At 34.7% G+C, this 16,832-nt stretch overlaps 1 pseudogene; it reads right to left on the bottom strand.

Moving 5' to 3' along the window:
• Window positions 1–5,599: 5,599 nt before the first annotated feature.
• On the bottom strand, window positions 5,600–16,192 carry LOC102659951 (probable disease resistance protein At4g27220; annotated as a pseudogene).
• Window positions 16,193–16,832: the final 640 nt, after the last annotated feature.

The following is a 16,832-nucleotide window of genomic DNA, read 5'->3' as shown; positions in this document are numbered from 1 at the left end:
GCCATTTCCTAAGTGGACGTATTTGACTTGACTTCAAAATCAGAAAAGTCTATCTCCCAGTGTAGTATAATAGTCCAATCAGACCACAGAAAATTAGAGAGGCCATTTGCTAAGTGGACAATGGACTAATTCAATACCGTGTGCTGCATTGTATTATTGTAAAGTCATGAGGTGATTGCCTGTTTATTATATATATATATATATATATATATATTTTTTTTTTTTTTTATTGAGAAATGTTAACAAAGCACATGCACACTACCTGACATACTTTTTCTTATTTGGTGGAACTCACCATAGATCTCACTAAATATGTAGGTTGCATTCTCCATTTGTAATTTCCTCTCTCAAAAACTCGAGGGATTCATACGAATTTAAACAAATACGAGAAACCGTGTTGGAAAGGTAGTATGTTGTTAGTTGTTTGCATTTCTATTTTAGGATAAAATATGTTTTGATCATAAATAAATATTTAAATTTTATGTTTTTTTCCTAATGAATTTTTTCTTTTGATTAAATTCCTAATTAAACAAAATTTTATTTTTGATCCTTGAAAATTTCTGAAATTAAACAAGAGTTTAATGTTATCTAATGTCAGTTCAAAAAAATTGTACTGTTATTTTCATTATAAATCACTATTTGAATTACATAAAGATAATTATTTTAAAAGTTAATAAACTTATTATACATGATGAATTATGATTAGATGATTTTGTAAAATTTTTTACCCTGTGAATGTATAACCCTTTTCTCATTAAACAAATAAACAACTTGAAGAATTATTTATATTTTTAGTTGCTCTGAATAAAATTTATAAATATAATATTTTAAAATTATTTTATCATCGATCCTTTTCACAGTATAAAAACTATTTTTGAATTCTTCAAAGTATATTTTCTTTTATTTTCATATCTTCATTCCATACAAAAAGTTCATATAATTTTTGTTTGGTTGAAGCCTTTTTAGGAGAGTGTGAGACCCTAATTTCGTTCGAGAACTATCATTCACTGATGTTTTGATTCTCACTAGCCGAATTGCAGTGTTCGACACCAGTTACCGGATGCAGTAGAGGATCGCTCAATGTTTTGATCAAGAATACAAAAGGATACCAACGAAGGGGGCAAAATGCTCTTTTTATTTTTATTTTTCTGGATCCCAGCTCGCCCAGGCTAGCATCTGGCTCTTCTGGGCCACCAAATAACTTCATGGTTAAGGAACGAGCTCGCCTAGGCGAGCTCAATGCTGCAAGGTTAAGTTTCAGCTCGCTTGGGCGAGCCACAACTGCCCCAAAATGATCCTTTGCCTATAAATAGGCGTCCTAGGGGTGTTTTAAGGGGTTCCAAGGTTTAGAAATTGAGGGAATTGAGAGAAAAGAGAAAGAAAAAGAAAGAAGAGGAAACGAGATCGAGGTGCAACCGAATCATGACCGTGATCATTCCCTACGTTGTTTTCTTATTTTATGTTCTTCGTGCGACCATTGATTAGTTTTATTTTAGGGATTGGAATGTGATCTATCTACCCTTAGGGGTTCCCCTTGTTATTATATGCACATTCATCTTCTCCATCTATCATCGACGATCTCATTTTTCTTTGTAAATTTCAATCTTAACCGATCACTAGTGTTGTAAAGTTGTCTTTAAAAAGATTGAAAGTTAATAAACAAAACCAAGATAAAATCACCACAACCAAACTTCTTATTTTTATCAAATATCACTTGAGATCATTTCAAGGTCAAACGCCTTAATGATTCTTTCCGCTTTTAAGAACTTAAAACATCATTTCAAGGTCCAACACCTTAAACGACTTTTTGTTCGCGATCAAAATAAATCTTTCAAAAACATAAAATCAATATAACAGACAAAACATTCAGACTTAAAGAACTATGTAGGTCTGAATTCCTCATCGCTCTTGAGGATATGTAGGAGCAAGGGCAACACTCTTGTCGACCCCAAAAAAATAAAAAAAAAACATAAAAAGGGAAAAGTAAATAATTTTGAAGTCACGTTGCACACACTCAATTAAAGGTTGTCGTCCATGGTGATGGGGCGTGGGGTGCTAATACCTTCCCCATGCGTAAACAACTCCCGAATCCTTATTTTCAAATTTGTAGACCTCTTTTTGTTTTTTCTAACTTTTTCCTCGGATAAATGTTGGTGGAGACTCCACTAGTTTTCTCCCTAGGAGACGAACGTGCTTTTTCGTCGTCCCGTCGTGAGGTAGATTACAACGGAGAGGAAAGTAATTAAGAAGAGGAAAAAATAACATAATCTTCTCCATAATTTAACATTAACTAAGTTAATTTTTAAAAATTCCTGTATATAGTTTCTGTAAAAGATGAGAGAACTTAAATAACTTAAACCTACCACCACTATACATGTGATCTTTTACAACACTTTTTTTTAACACTTAATTAGTAAAAATATTGCTAAATGCTTTTGACAATATTTAAAAAATATCGTCAATTATGATAAATGTTACTAATATATTTTCGGGACATTTTATTTAATATTGTGTATTGTCCATGTTGCTCAAGCCTTTCGCAACACAAGCTATACACAATAATTGATAAAATGGTGCAAAAACAAATTAGTAATATTTATTTATATTTAGCAAAAAAAATTAAATATAATTTAGCAACATTTTTACTAAATGTTAAGGGGAAGAATGTTGATAAAACTCACATACACTATTAGAGAGAAGCTACAAAAGTAAAAATACAAGAGAAAAAAACATCAAATTTGCCATAATGAGAGAAAGATAGTTATCTAATTTCCAATTAGAGACACTTTAATGAGAATGAGACGTATACAATACGAATGTTTAGTTAGATCAAATACCCATAAATACTCCTTCATTAAACCTTTAAAATATTGAAGTGTGTCCTCCACAAAGTACTCAGGTATTGAATCTAGCCAAATAACCAAGTGTCTTCATCACCTTACCACCCAAGATAATCCCTTTATGGAGCACTCAAGTATTCGACCTAGCTAGATACCTGAGTACAAGTGCTTAGGTATTTCACCTAGCCAAATACCTAAGTACCTATATCACCTTGACACTAAAGGTAATTTTCCTAGTAGTACTCAGGTAGTTGGCCTAGTTGGATACCTAAGTACCTTCATCACCTTAACGCTAAGTGTGGTCTTCCTAGTAGTGCTTAGGTAGTCAGCCTAATCAAATACCTGAGTACCCTCATCACCTTAACACTAAAGGTAATCTTCCTAGTAGTATTCTAGTAGTCGGCCAAGTCAGATACTTTATTACCCTCATAACCTTGACACTATAGGTGATCTTCCTAGTAGTATTTAGGTAGCCGACCTAGCCAAATATCTTATTACCCTCATTATTGTGACACAAATGGTAGTCCTTCTAGTAGTGTTTAGGTATTCATCCTAGCCCAATACCAGAATACTCTTATTATTTTTGTCACTAAGGGTATGATCATATAAGTGTCCGAGTATTTGACCTAGCCGAATATCCAAAGTAATTCTCATTAAACCCCTGATAGATTATCAAGGCTATCCTAATGACAACCATTGGAGGTTGCCTTTAACCCCATAATGATGATTTGGGGCACATTACCTAATGCTGTAACAATTTATAAGGGCCCATGGATCTAAGGCCTACTAAGGTATGTATAAATAGCTACGAGAATATCTAAGTAAGACACGACTCTGTCTCATTTAATACCCTCGGTTCTTTCTCTCAACCAAGACCTTACTTGAGCGGTATAGTCCCTTTTGAAGGTACCACACCCTCCAGATTGTCGAGTACCAAATTACGAAGAAAGAAGACCCATAAGAAGAAGAGATCAAAAAGAAAGTTGCTTGACTACCCTCGTACAGGTACATTTTGGCACCTACCATTAAGCCAAGGTAAAACTCCTCTACACTCTAAAAGGAGCATGGTTGCTACCAAATTGATGGGGAAAGGATAATAAGCCATGCAATAGTCAGAAACTGAACCACCGTGGATCAATTTCATAAAGCAATATATCTAGGATATATATATATATATATATATATATATATATATATATTTAAAAGAACTGATACAATGGCACATAGAATTTAGATTGCAAGCCACGAGAATAGAATACGTTTGTGCCAAACATTTAGTTCGAGTGATAACAATTGGGTGACAATTTGAAAACATTGGTCAACATACAAGTGTAAAACAAAAATCTTATATGCTAATATACATAAAAAAATTTGGTGATAATAATTTGACAATTCAAAAACAAAAAAAAAATCTTGATAACACTACACCGCTTCAATAAAAAATATTATGTCAATATACAGTAAAACATAATCATAAATGTTTATGGTGGTAGATATTACACTCAATTTAGCGTATGAAATCTTTGATTAGAAATGATTTATGAATTGAATATTCATAAAACAACTCAGAATAACCCAAAATTAATCCTCTAGGGATCGCTACACATGTTCATTTTAAATAACTCATCCCTTACCTCGATGTAGTTGCTCAATCGTTCTCTGTTAGCAATGGTGACATCTCTGGTACTCTTTAGATCTCGTCTTCCAGTTGTTCTGTTAGGAGTCTTGAGTGTCATAGATAAAGGAACAAAAAATGTTTTGTAAAGATGCTCTGGGTTAAAAGTTCCTTTATATAGTGATAAATATAATGACCTATTTCTTATTTTTTATTTATTTATTATTTTAAAAAAAAACAACAAAGGAAATGAGTTGTTACATAGATGATATCAAACTGAATCATATGATTTGATACGACGTTAAAAATGTTATTTAATACTTTGTGTCTTGTGCAAAAGGAAGTGGTTTCCTGCTAAAGTGTTCAACATGCTAGCAAAGAAGAGTGGTTTTCATGCATGAAGAAGTCATCACTAGAAAATATGGATTTAATGTTGGCTAGTTAACATCGGTTCTAATGAAAACCGATGTTAAAAAAAACACAATGGCATTTTTGTAAATAAAGTGTCTTTGTTAACATCGGTTATAAAATAACCGATGTTGTGAGGTTTCCTTAACATTGATTATTTTAAAATTGATGGTATAATTGCTAAGTTAGCATCGATTATTTTAAAATCGATGGTATAATTGCTAAGTTAGCATCGATTTTATAAAGCCGATGTTGTTATTTTACGCTTAACATCGATTTTATTAAAAACCGATGTGTTGATTGAATTAATTTTGGAATCATGTGCAATCTATCAAAAGCAATTCCCTTTGTTTTGTAATGTTTCTTCTCTCTTGCGTGCCCTATTTCTTGAAAGAAGCTATTGAAGGATCCACAACTACATCCACATTCCAGATGTTTCTAGTAAAGCAAACCACCCCTTTTGCGGCTACAGGCTCCTTCTTCTTGACACCCCCGAAAACATATCTTTCCTTTTCAAGTCCCTTACCAATACTTACTTCGACGTCTTCACCATGCTCCCTCCCATCATTCCCCTTTATCCTCCTCGGCTTCGATGCAGGTACCGCCTCCGGTCTCCTCCTCCACCACCACCCCTCTGTCCTCCTTCATTGTTGGGAGATCAACCCCACCATCATCCAGGTTGCACACGAGTACTTCAACCTCACCCTCCTTGAGAGGGACAACTAGGACCGCCTCTTCATCTACATTGATGATCACGATAAGCCCACTTTGTTGAACCAATAATGCTCTCCATTTCAACACAATTTAGGATGCTAAGATGTTTTAATCGCGAAAACCCTTCATCATTCAATTCATAAAGTACTTCATGGACACCCTTCAATTCACCCAAATAAATATTTTAAGCTTTTGCCATCAACATCTTTATCCCATAATCCATTACAATGCCTAGATCCGCACCCAAATTCAGCTTAAGAAGTCTTGAAGTTACATAATTCCCAGACTCCACCCCAGACCATTTCCATCCATCCCCAATCAAAATCTTGTAGCTTTCTAGTCTCCCATAGCCAAGATAGTCTCTCAGAAAATCTGAAGTATCTTCTATCTGCATGTTCAAAGTTGTTAGTTGATTCAAATGCCTTAACTCACTTAAACATGAACCCATGCTTTGGCTTTTGCTTCTCTTGACCTTCTCTTGAACATTATTGTTTCCCATGTAGAGCTCTTCCAAGCTTGTCAAGCTCGATATCAAGTTGTGAGGAATCACTCCTAGTGTTGAGCAATAAGTTAAATCTAGCAACCGTAGATTACTCAATCCTCCAATTTCTACAAGGAGCTCTCTAAGCTCAGATTTTTCAAGGTTGAGAATATCTAGACTTGTGATTTCCCCAATAATGGCTATGTCTTCCAAAATGCATTTACACAGATACAATGCTTGGAGTTTTTTTCAAGAGACTGAGAGATGCAACAAGGGAAGGAGTACAATTTACACCTCCTAAATTCAGCACCTTCAGTTCTTGCATCTGGACAAAGAAATTATCAGGTATTTTCAAATAGTTACCTTGACTATTAAGTTGGAGTATCTTTAACTTGGGACATTCTAAAATCTCAGGAATTTCACGGATAAAACACTAGTCCAAGAAAATATGATGACAAGTTCTAAGTAGATCTATTCTCGGCCATTCTTTCAATTCCTTGTTTCTCTACACAGTAAAGAAAGGTTTATCCCTGGATGAAATGGAGGCAGCTACTTGTCGAACCACATCAAGCGCCACAACCAAATCTCTTTGCCCTTCATCAACTAACAACGAAGTAGCTCTCAGGTTGTCTATCAATATGTAAAGCCTGTTTCTCCCATTTGCCAATGTATCAACATGTTTGTGCAATCCCAGGCACCAACCAGACACCAATGAATCTCTTGTGGTACAATCCTTTCCCATGGATCCCAAAAGGAGGAAGAAAATTTTCAGTTCATGATTTTCCAAATGGTCATAACTCAACTCAATGGCATAACGTACCGAAGAATAAAAATACCCTTCAAGTTCAAAACTTGTTACCTGCTCAAGTGCATCCTTCCAAGCATTTAAATCCTGGTTCTTCATTGCCTCCACCACATTCACTATCAAAAGCGACAAACCATCATAGCTTTTCGCGACTTTTTTGGCCACTGGTTGAACTCTGGGATACTTAACCGAATCCCCTCCCTTCTTTTCAAACAACTCCCAACTATCATCCTCCTACAAAACCTCATGCCTATAAACCTTGCCCACCTCAAAGTTAGTATTCAACACATTAAGATCTCTAGATGTGACCAACAATTGGCATTTTCAGCCTCTCTTGTTCTCACCAAAAGGAACATCAACTTGAGTCAACTTAAGTTTCCCCCACACATCATCCAATATCACAAGAATCCTTTGCTCTTGCCTAATCCTCTGGCGCAGCCTACTGTTGGATCAAGTGGCCTCAGAATAATTAAGAAGGGGGGTTGAATTAAGGATGAACGTGTCTTGACTAATTAAAAAGTGTAGAAGCAAGCTTCATGATGATGAATCAAGTTGATTCAAGAAGTTTTGATAATGACAAAGATGATGACAAAAAGACCAAAGAATGATTTCAAGATTAGGTCAACAAGTTCAAGATAAGAGAAGAAGAATTCAAGTTTCAAGAGAAGAAATCAAGAAGACTTCACAAGGGAAGTATTGAAAAGATTTTTCAAAAAACAAACATAGCACAATTTTGTTTTTTCAAAAGAATTTTTTCTCAAAATTTTCTAAGTTACCACAGTTTTTACTCTCTGGTAATCGATTACCAGTTTCCTGTAATCGATTACCAGTGGCAAAGTTTGATTTCAAAAGCTTTTAACTGAATTTACAGCGTTCCAATTGATTTCAAAATGGTGTAATCGATTACATGATATTGGCAATCGATTAATAGTGTATTTGAATGTTGAAATTCAAATTCAATTGTAAAGAGTCACATCCTTTCACAAAAAGCTTTGTGTAATCGATTACAAGGATTTGGTAATCGATTACCAGTCACAGGTTTTGAACAAAAATCAAAAGATGTAACTCTTCCAATGGTTTTCTTGACCAGACTTGAAGAGTCTATAAAAGCAAGATCTTGATTTGCATTTGAATAACACTTACAACCTTTACAAACAACTTTTCCACATATTCTTTACAACCTTTGAATGTCTTTGAACATCTTCTTGAATTTCTTCTTCTTCCTTCTTTGCAAAAAGCTTTCTAAAGTTTTCTGGTTTTCCAAACCTTGAAAACAAAAGTGTGCTATTCCATCTTTTTCATTCTCTTCTTCCTTTGCCAAAAAGAATTCGCCAAGGACTAACCGCCTGAATTCTTTTTATGTCTCTCTTCTCCCTTTTCCAAAAGAACAAAGGACTAACCGCCAGAATTCTTTTGTGTCTCCCTTCTCCCTTTTCAAAGAATTCAATAAGACACAGTCTGAGAATTCTTTTGATTCTTCCCTTTCCCAAAAACAAAATATTTCAAAGGACTAACCGCCTGAGATATCTTTTATTTCCCCTTCACAAAGTTTCAAGGGACTAACCGCCTGAGAACTTTGTCTTAACACATTGGAGGGTACATCCTTTATGGTACAAGTAGAGGGTACATCTACTTGGGTTGTTGTAACTGAGAACAAGAGAGGGTACATCTCTTGTGGATCAGTTCAAGTGGAGGGTACATCCACTTGGTTGTTTAAAGAGAACAAGGGAGGGTACATCCCTTGTGGATCTTTGCTTGTAAAGGATTTTACAAGGTTGAAAAGAAATCTCAAGGACTGCAGGTCGCTTGGGTACTGGATGTAGGCACGGGTTGTTGCCAAACCAGTATAAATTCTTATGTTTGTCTTCTTCTTCCCCCCTTCTTAATTATTCTGAGGCCACTTGATCCAACAAGTGGTATCAGAGCAGGTATCTTGTAGAAAGTTTAACCTCTTCGAGATTCATGGCCTCTTTAAATTCTTTGTTTTTCAAAAGTAATTTTAGGAATAGGTCATTCCAAGATCATGATGAAGACCAAGTAAACTTGTGTCTCATGTCAAAATCTCATGAGAACAACAATGAAGAATCTGTAAGGAAGAAGTGGTACATCGACAGTGGATGTTCCAAGCATATGACAGGAGATGTATCAAAATTTATAACCATTTCCCCTAAGAAAAGTGGACACGTTACGTATGGCAACAACAACAAAGGCAAAATTATTGGAGTCGGTAAAATAGGTACGAATTCCTCTGCTCCTATTGAAAATGTGTTACTTGTAGAAGGTTTAAAGCATAGCCTATTAAGTGTTGCTCAATTATGTGATAGAGGATATAAAGTATCTTTTGATTATGAAAAATGTGTTATCAAGCATGAGCATGACAAAGATATTGAGCATATATGTTTCAGAGAAAATAATGTTTACATGATTGATTTAAAACAAAAATCTGAAAATGATAGATGTTTTCTAAGCAAAGATTGCGATCCATGGTTATGGCATAAGAGAATTGCTCATATTAACATGGATCATCTAAATAGATTAATTTCAAAAGATCTAGTTATTGGTTTACCAAAATTAAAATTTGAAAAAGATAAGTTATGTGATGCATGCCAAAAAGGTAAACAAACAAAAAGTATCTTTTAAATCTAAAAATGTTGTTTCTACCACTCAACCATTACAATTATTTCACATGGATTTGTTTGGCCCATCTAGAGTCATGAGTTTTGGTGGAAGTTACTATGCATTAGTAATTTTTTATGACTATTCTAGGTATACTTGGACTTTATTTCTTACTCATAAAAATGATGCATTTCATGCATTTAGAAGACTTTCCAAAGTCATCCAAAACAAGAAGAACCACAAAATTATCTCCATCAGAAGTGATCATGGAGGTGAATTTGAAAACAATGATTTTGAAATGTTTTGTGATGAACATGGCATAGATCATAACTTTTCTGCACCTAGGACACTCCAACAAAATGGAGTAGTAGAAAGGAAAAATAGAGCCTTAGAATAAATTGCTAGAACTCTTTTAAATGACACACCACTTCCAAAATATTTTTGGGCAGAAGCAGTCAACACATGTTATAATATGAATAGAGCCTTAATAAGACCCATTCTTAAGAAAACCCCATATGAACTTTTTAACAATAGAGAACTAAACATTTCTCATTTACATGTTTTTGGATGTAAATGTTTTGTCCTAAACAATGGTAAAGAAAGCCTAGGAAAATTTGATGCTAAGGCATATGAGGGCATATTTCTTGGGTATTCCTTACATAGCAAAGCCTTTAGGATATACAACAAGAGAACCATGACAATTGAGGAATCAATACATGTTACTTTTGATGAGACTAATATTACCTCTCCGAGAAAGGAGTTTCTTGATGATATTGCAGATTCTTTGGAAGACACACAAAATGAAGAAAGAAATCTAAAAAGAAAGAGAGATGACGGAAACAAGGATGATCAAGTTGACACAACCCAAGAAAATGATAATCTTCCCAAAGAATGGAAAACGTCAAGAAATCATACTCTTGACAACATCATCGGAGATATCTCAAAAGGGGTAACAACTAGACACTCTCTCAAAGATTTATGCAATAATATGACTTTTGTTTCGTTAATAGAACCTAAAAACTTTAAGGAAGCCATTATAGATGATCATTGGATAGTAGCTATGCAAGAAGAATTAAATCAATTTGATAGAAATGATGTATGGGAATTAGTAGAGAAACCTTCAAATTATCCAATCATAGGAACTAAGTGGGTATTTAGAAATAAATTGGATGAAAATGGTATTGTAATTAGAAATAAAGCTAGACTTGTAGCAAAAGGATATAACCAAGAAGAAGGTATAGACTATGAAGAAACCTTTGCACCCGTAACCAGATTAGAAGCCATTAGGATGCTATTAGCCTATGCCTCTATTATGAATTTTAAACTACATCAAATGGATGTCAAGAGTGCTTTCTTAAATGGTCTAATTCAAGAGGAGGTATATGTAGAACAACCTCCTGCGTTTGAAGACTCACAAAAATTATACCATGTCTATAGATTAAAGAAAGCACTCTATGGTTTAAAACAAGCACCTAAGGCTTGGTATGAAAGATTAAGTAAATTCCAATTAGAAAAGAATTTCACTCGAGGGAAGGTAGATACTACCTTATTCATAAAAAAGATGGATAATGATATCTTATTGGTAAAAATTTATGTTGATGATATAATTTTTGGATCTACTAATGAATCTTTGTGCAAGGAGTTTTCTATGGATATGCAAAGTGAGTTTGAGATGTCCATGATGGGTGAGTTAAATTACTTTCTTGGACTACAAATCAAACAAACAAATGATGGGATCTTTGTTAACCAAGCAAATTATTGCAAGGAACTCATTAAGAGATTTGGAATGGAAAACTCAAAACACTTGGCTACTCCTATGAACACCAGTTGTTATCTTGACAAAGATGAATCCGGTCAACCCGATGATGCAAAGCAATACAGAGGTATGATTGGATATCTACTTTACTTATTTGCAAGTAGGCCAGATATTATTTTTAGTGTATGCATGTGTGTAAGATTTCAATCAAATCCGAAGTTTTCACATTTAATGGCAGTAAAAAGAATCATAAGATATCTATTAGGAACAGTTAACATAGGATTATGGTACCCTAAGAATTTTTTATGCAATTTAGTAGGATACTCAGATTCGGATTTTGCTGGATCAAAAATAGATAGGAAAAGCACTAGTGGCACATGTCAATTCATAGGATCTGCTCTTGTTTCTTGGAATAGCAAGAAGCAAAATAGTGTAGCATTATCCACAGCAGAAGCAGAATATATTTCTGCTGGTAGTTGTTGTGCACTGATTTTGTGGATGAAACAACAACTATCTGATTATGGAATTGTATTAGATCACATTCCCATAAAATGTGATAACACAAGTGCCATAAACATATCTAAAAATTCAGTCCTTCACTCTAGAACCAAGCATATAGAAATTAGGCATCATTTTATTAGAGATCATGTTCTAAAAGGTGATGTTTTTTTAGAATTTGTAGATACTAAAAATCAACTTGCAGGCATCTTCACAAAACCACTAAATAAAGATTCCTTCTACAACATTAGAAGAGAATTAGGACTGTTAGATGCTAGTGACTTATCCAAATAATCTATATTATTATGAAATTTGAACATTTAGTATTTCTTTTATTTGCATAGTATGACTGAACAATTATGAATTATGTTATATGACTATGTGGTTTTTATATTTGATCTATTCATGTTTCTTGCTTCATGATTGGTTTAGATTTTTCAATGAATGTCTTGTGAGTGATTAGTCATTTGTGTATGTTTTATATTTGTTATGCACTTTGGCTTTTTGTTGATGCCAAAGGAGGAGAGAAAGTAAGGATTAAATCAAGAAACTCACATAATAAAAAAACTTAATTTCAAGTGAAGCTTAAACTCGAAAAAAAAAGGGGAGAATATGGAGAATTAAGTGAGTGATCGACTAGGAAAAAGTATGTGTATGTGTTTCTTGATTTCAGGGTTGTCATCACCAAAAAGGGAGAGATTGTAGAAGCAAGCTTCATGATGATGAATAAAGTTGATTCAAGAAGTTTTGATAATGACAAAAAGCCCAAAGAATGATTTCAAGATTAAGTCAACAAGTTCAAGATAAGAGAAGAAGAATTCAAGTTTCAAGAGAAGAAATCAAGAAGACTTCATAGGGGAAGTATTGAAAAGATTTTTTCAAAAAACAAACATAGCACAGTTTTGTTTTTTAAAATAGTTTTTTCTCAAAATTTTCTAAGTTACCAGAGCTTTTACTCTTTGGTAATCGATTACCCATTTCCTGTAATCGATTACCAGTGGCAAAGTTTGATTTCAAAAGCTTTTAACTGAATTTACAATGTTCCAATTGATTTCAAAATGGTGGAATCAATTACAAGATATTGGTAATCGATTACTAGTGTATTTGAACGTTGAAATTCAAATTCAATTGTGAAGAGTCACATCCTTTCACAAAAAGCTTTGTGTAATCGATTACAAGGATTTGGTAATCGATTACTAGTGAGAAGTTTTGAACAAAAATCAAAAGATGTAACTCTTCCAATGGTTTTCAGGTTTTTCTAAAGGTTATTACTCTTTCAATGGTTTTCTTGACCAGACTTAAAGAGTCTATAAAAGCAAGATCTTTATTTTCATTTGAATAACACTTACAACCTTCACAAACAACTTTTCCACATATTCTTTTACAACCTTCGAATCTCTTTGAACATCTTCTTGAATTTCTTATTCTTCCTTCTTTGCAAAAAGCTTTCTAAAGTTTTCTGGTTTTCCAAACCTTGAAAACAAAAGTGTGTTATTCATCTTTTTCATTCTCTTCTTCCTTTGCCAAAAAGAATTCGCCAAGGACTAACCGTCTGAATTCTTTTTGTGTCAATCTTCTCCCTTTTCCAAAAGAACAAAGGACTAACCGCCTGAATTCTTTTGTGTCTCCCTTCTCCCTTTTCAAAGAATTCAATAAGACACAGTCTGAGAATTCTTTTAGTTCTTCCCTTTCCCAAAAACAAAAGATTTCAAAGAACTAACCGCCTGACATATCTTTTGTTTCCCCTTCACAAGGTTTCGAGGGACTAACCACCTAAGAATTTTGTCTTAACGCATTGGAGGGTACATCCTTTGTGGTACAAGTAGAGGGTACATCTACTTGGGTTGTTGTAACTGAGAACAAGAGAGGGTACATCTCTTGTGGATCAGTTCAAGTGGAGGGTACATCCACTTGGTTGTTCAATGAGAATAAGGGAGGGTACATCCCCTGTGGATCTTTGCTTGTAAAGGATTTTACAAGGTTGAAAATAAATCTCAAGGACCGCAGGCCACTTGGGGACTGGATGTAGGCATGGGTTGTTGCCGAACCATTATAAATTCTTGTGTTTGTCTTCTTCTTCCCTACACTCTTTAATTTCCGCTGTGCACTTTAATTATCAATTTTACTTTTGGTTAAGTTTCTATTTCTGTTCTTCACTTTCTTAACATTATAGTAGAAGCCTAAGAAGGATAGATTTTTAATTAGTAAGGGTTCATTAATAATTAATTCAGCCCCCCCTTCTTAATTATTCCGAGGCGACTTGATCCGACAAAAAAATATCCTTCTTAATATTACTAGATTCAATTAGGCTTTACTACTAAGTTATGAGAAAGTAAAGAACATAAACAATAAGTTAGACAAAAGTAAAGCGAAAATGAAAAGTACACAGCGGAAATTAAAGAGTGTAGGGAAGAAGAAGACAAACACGAGATTTATACTGGTTCGGCCACAACCCGTGCCTACATCCAGTCCCCAAGAAACCATCGGTTCTTGAGATTTCCAATAACCTTGTAAAATCCTTTACAAGCAAAGTTCTACAAGGGTTGTACCCTCCCTTGTTCTCTTTGAACAACCAAGTGGATGTACGCTCCACTTGAAATGATCCACAAGAGATGTACCCTCTCTTGTTCTCAATATCACAACCCAAGTAGATGTACGCTCTACTTGTACCACAAAGGATGTATGCTCCAATGTGTTAAGACAAAGAATTCTAAGGTGGTTAGTCCCTTGAAAAGGGGAAACAAAAGATATCTCAGGCGGTTAGTCCTATGAAATCTTTTGTAAGAAACAAAAGATATCTCATGCGGTTAGTCCTTTGAAATATTTTGTCAAGAAGGAGAAGGGAAGAAACAAAAGAATTCTCAGGTGGTTAGTCCTTTGAATCTTTTGACAAGAGAGAAGGAATGAAGAAAAAGCATAGCACAAGTTTTTGGTCAATGAACTTTTCGTGAAAGAGAAAGTATTGAACAAAAACTTTTAGAATGATGAAGAGAATTGAATGAAAGAAATCTGTTATGCATAAAAGGAAATCAGTCTCTTGAAATTCGTGCCATGGTCACATATTTATAATCATTTGATGACTCAAATTAAAGTTTGTGACTCTTGGCAATTTCTTTAAAACTAGTCACTTTAAGAGATTTGACTTTTGTGAAAACTAGTCAATTAAAAAGTTATGACTTTTGAAAAAGTCTTCAGAAACTAGTCACTTTAAGAATTGCGACTTTTGGTAATTTATTTTTCGAAACCAGTCACTAGTAATCGCTTACTATCATAGTGTAATCGATTACACATCAACAGATGTGACTCTTCATGTTTAAATATGAAAATCAAAACGTTTAGAAACACTTGTAGTCGATTACAAGTATTGTGTAATTGATTACACAAGTTTAAAATGATTTAAAATTTTTTTATCACAAGTTGTGACTCATGAAATTTGAAATATAACATTTTAAAACATTGGTAATCGATTACATGATTATGGTAATTGATTACAACTTTGTAAATCAATTTTGAAAAGAATGCTGGCTATTAGTAATCGATTATTGCCTTCTGGTAATCGATTACCGGAGAGTAAAACTCTTTGGTAAAAGATTTTTCTTTTTGAAAAAATCTTGTGCTATTCAATGTTTTGCAAAACTCTTTTAATACTTATCTTGATTAAGTATTCTCTTGATTCTTGAATCTTGAGTCTTGATTCTTTACTTGAATCTTGATCTTGATTATTCTTGAATCTTGAATCTTGATCTTCATTCTTGAAACTTGTTTGACTCTTGATTCTTTGGCATCATCAAAATAATCTTGGCAGACATTGCTTCCACACCTACTCGCCCGTCCAAGCTTTGTCAACTGATCGAACTAAAATCCCAACCTATCACCATGGCATCAAACAAACATCCTTCTCAGCCTACCACACCAATTCCTTCACCAACGTCGTCCTCCCTAGGCCAACCATCCCATAAAGTTGAACAATGTCCATCCTGCCATCCTCCAGTACTTGCATAATTTCATTCAACATCAATGTTTTAGACTCCAATGCCACGTACTCCCTAATAGCAGGACTAACATTGCATCTCAATGCACATCGGTACGAAATCCGGTTGAAAGTTTCCTTTCTTATCTCCCTCATAAGGTCCACCAAATTCTTAGCTCTCTGGCTCTTCATGTACCTCGAGTACACGTCTAGGCATCCGAGTCTCTTGTGGTCCTCGCCATGAAGAAATGCTTTCCCCTCCTCCACTATTGGCTGCACTCTCCCAAACTAGTCAAGCACAATGTCCTCAATCTCCTCACCACCTCTCTTTCCAGCCTCAACTATGTGCCTCACTTCCTTCTCCTCATGCTGCAGCCTTTGAATCTCTATTTATAGCTGATCTAGGTAAGTGTTGTACATCATTAGATATGTAAGATGCTTCAGTAGAGGTGCAACCATGTTTGATGCCATGCTTGCCAAAGCATCCATGGTTGATTGTGTTTATCTGCCAAAGCATGGAACAAAACTAAGACTAGGACTTCTCACTCATACTTGATCTGATTGAGAAGCCAAAGTGATGCAATCCTACCCCGCAAGGGCATTGGATAGAAGACTCCAAGTAGATTGGGCCAGAGATCCAAGGGAAGGCCCTAGGGTTCTCATGAGCCTTAGGGTATATTTTGAGCCCATGGGCTAAGTATGAGCCCGCTTATCTTTGTAAATATTAGAATAGGTTTTTTCCTTCATTTAGGCCTTGTATTTTGGCCATTCTAGTAGTATAGGGTTTTACCCTTGTATTTCGAGGCATTTTGAGTAGTCTTTGTAGTAGGGACTTTTTTTTGTATTTTCATGTATTTTGTCATGGGGGTGAGCTTAGCTATTATAGTGGGTGTGTAGCTAAGTTCTAGCTTCTCATCTCAAGGAGGTGAGCTTAGGTATTAGAGAGGTGTGTGTAACTAAGCTCTAGCTTCTTTAGGAATCTTTTCAAGGAAGCTTCTCAAGGAGGTGAGCTTAGTTATTAGAGGGGTGTGTGTAGCTAAGCTCTAGCTTCTCAAGGAAGTTTTCTCAAAGAAGCTTCTCAAGGAAGTTTTCTCAAGAAAACTTCTCAAGGAAGCTACCTAGTCTATAA

This window comes from Glycine max, chromosome 12 (genome assembly GCF_000004515.6).
Source record: "Glycine max cultivar Williams 82 chromosome 12, Glycine_max_v4.0, whole genome shotgun sequence".
NCBI lineage: Eukaryota > Viridiplantae > Streptophyta > Magnoliopsida > Fabales > Fabaceae > Glycine > Glycine max.
The sequence above is the reverse complement of the archived record's forward strand: the minus strand, read 5'-3'. Positions and strand labels throughout refer to the sequence as shown.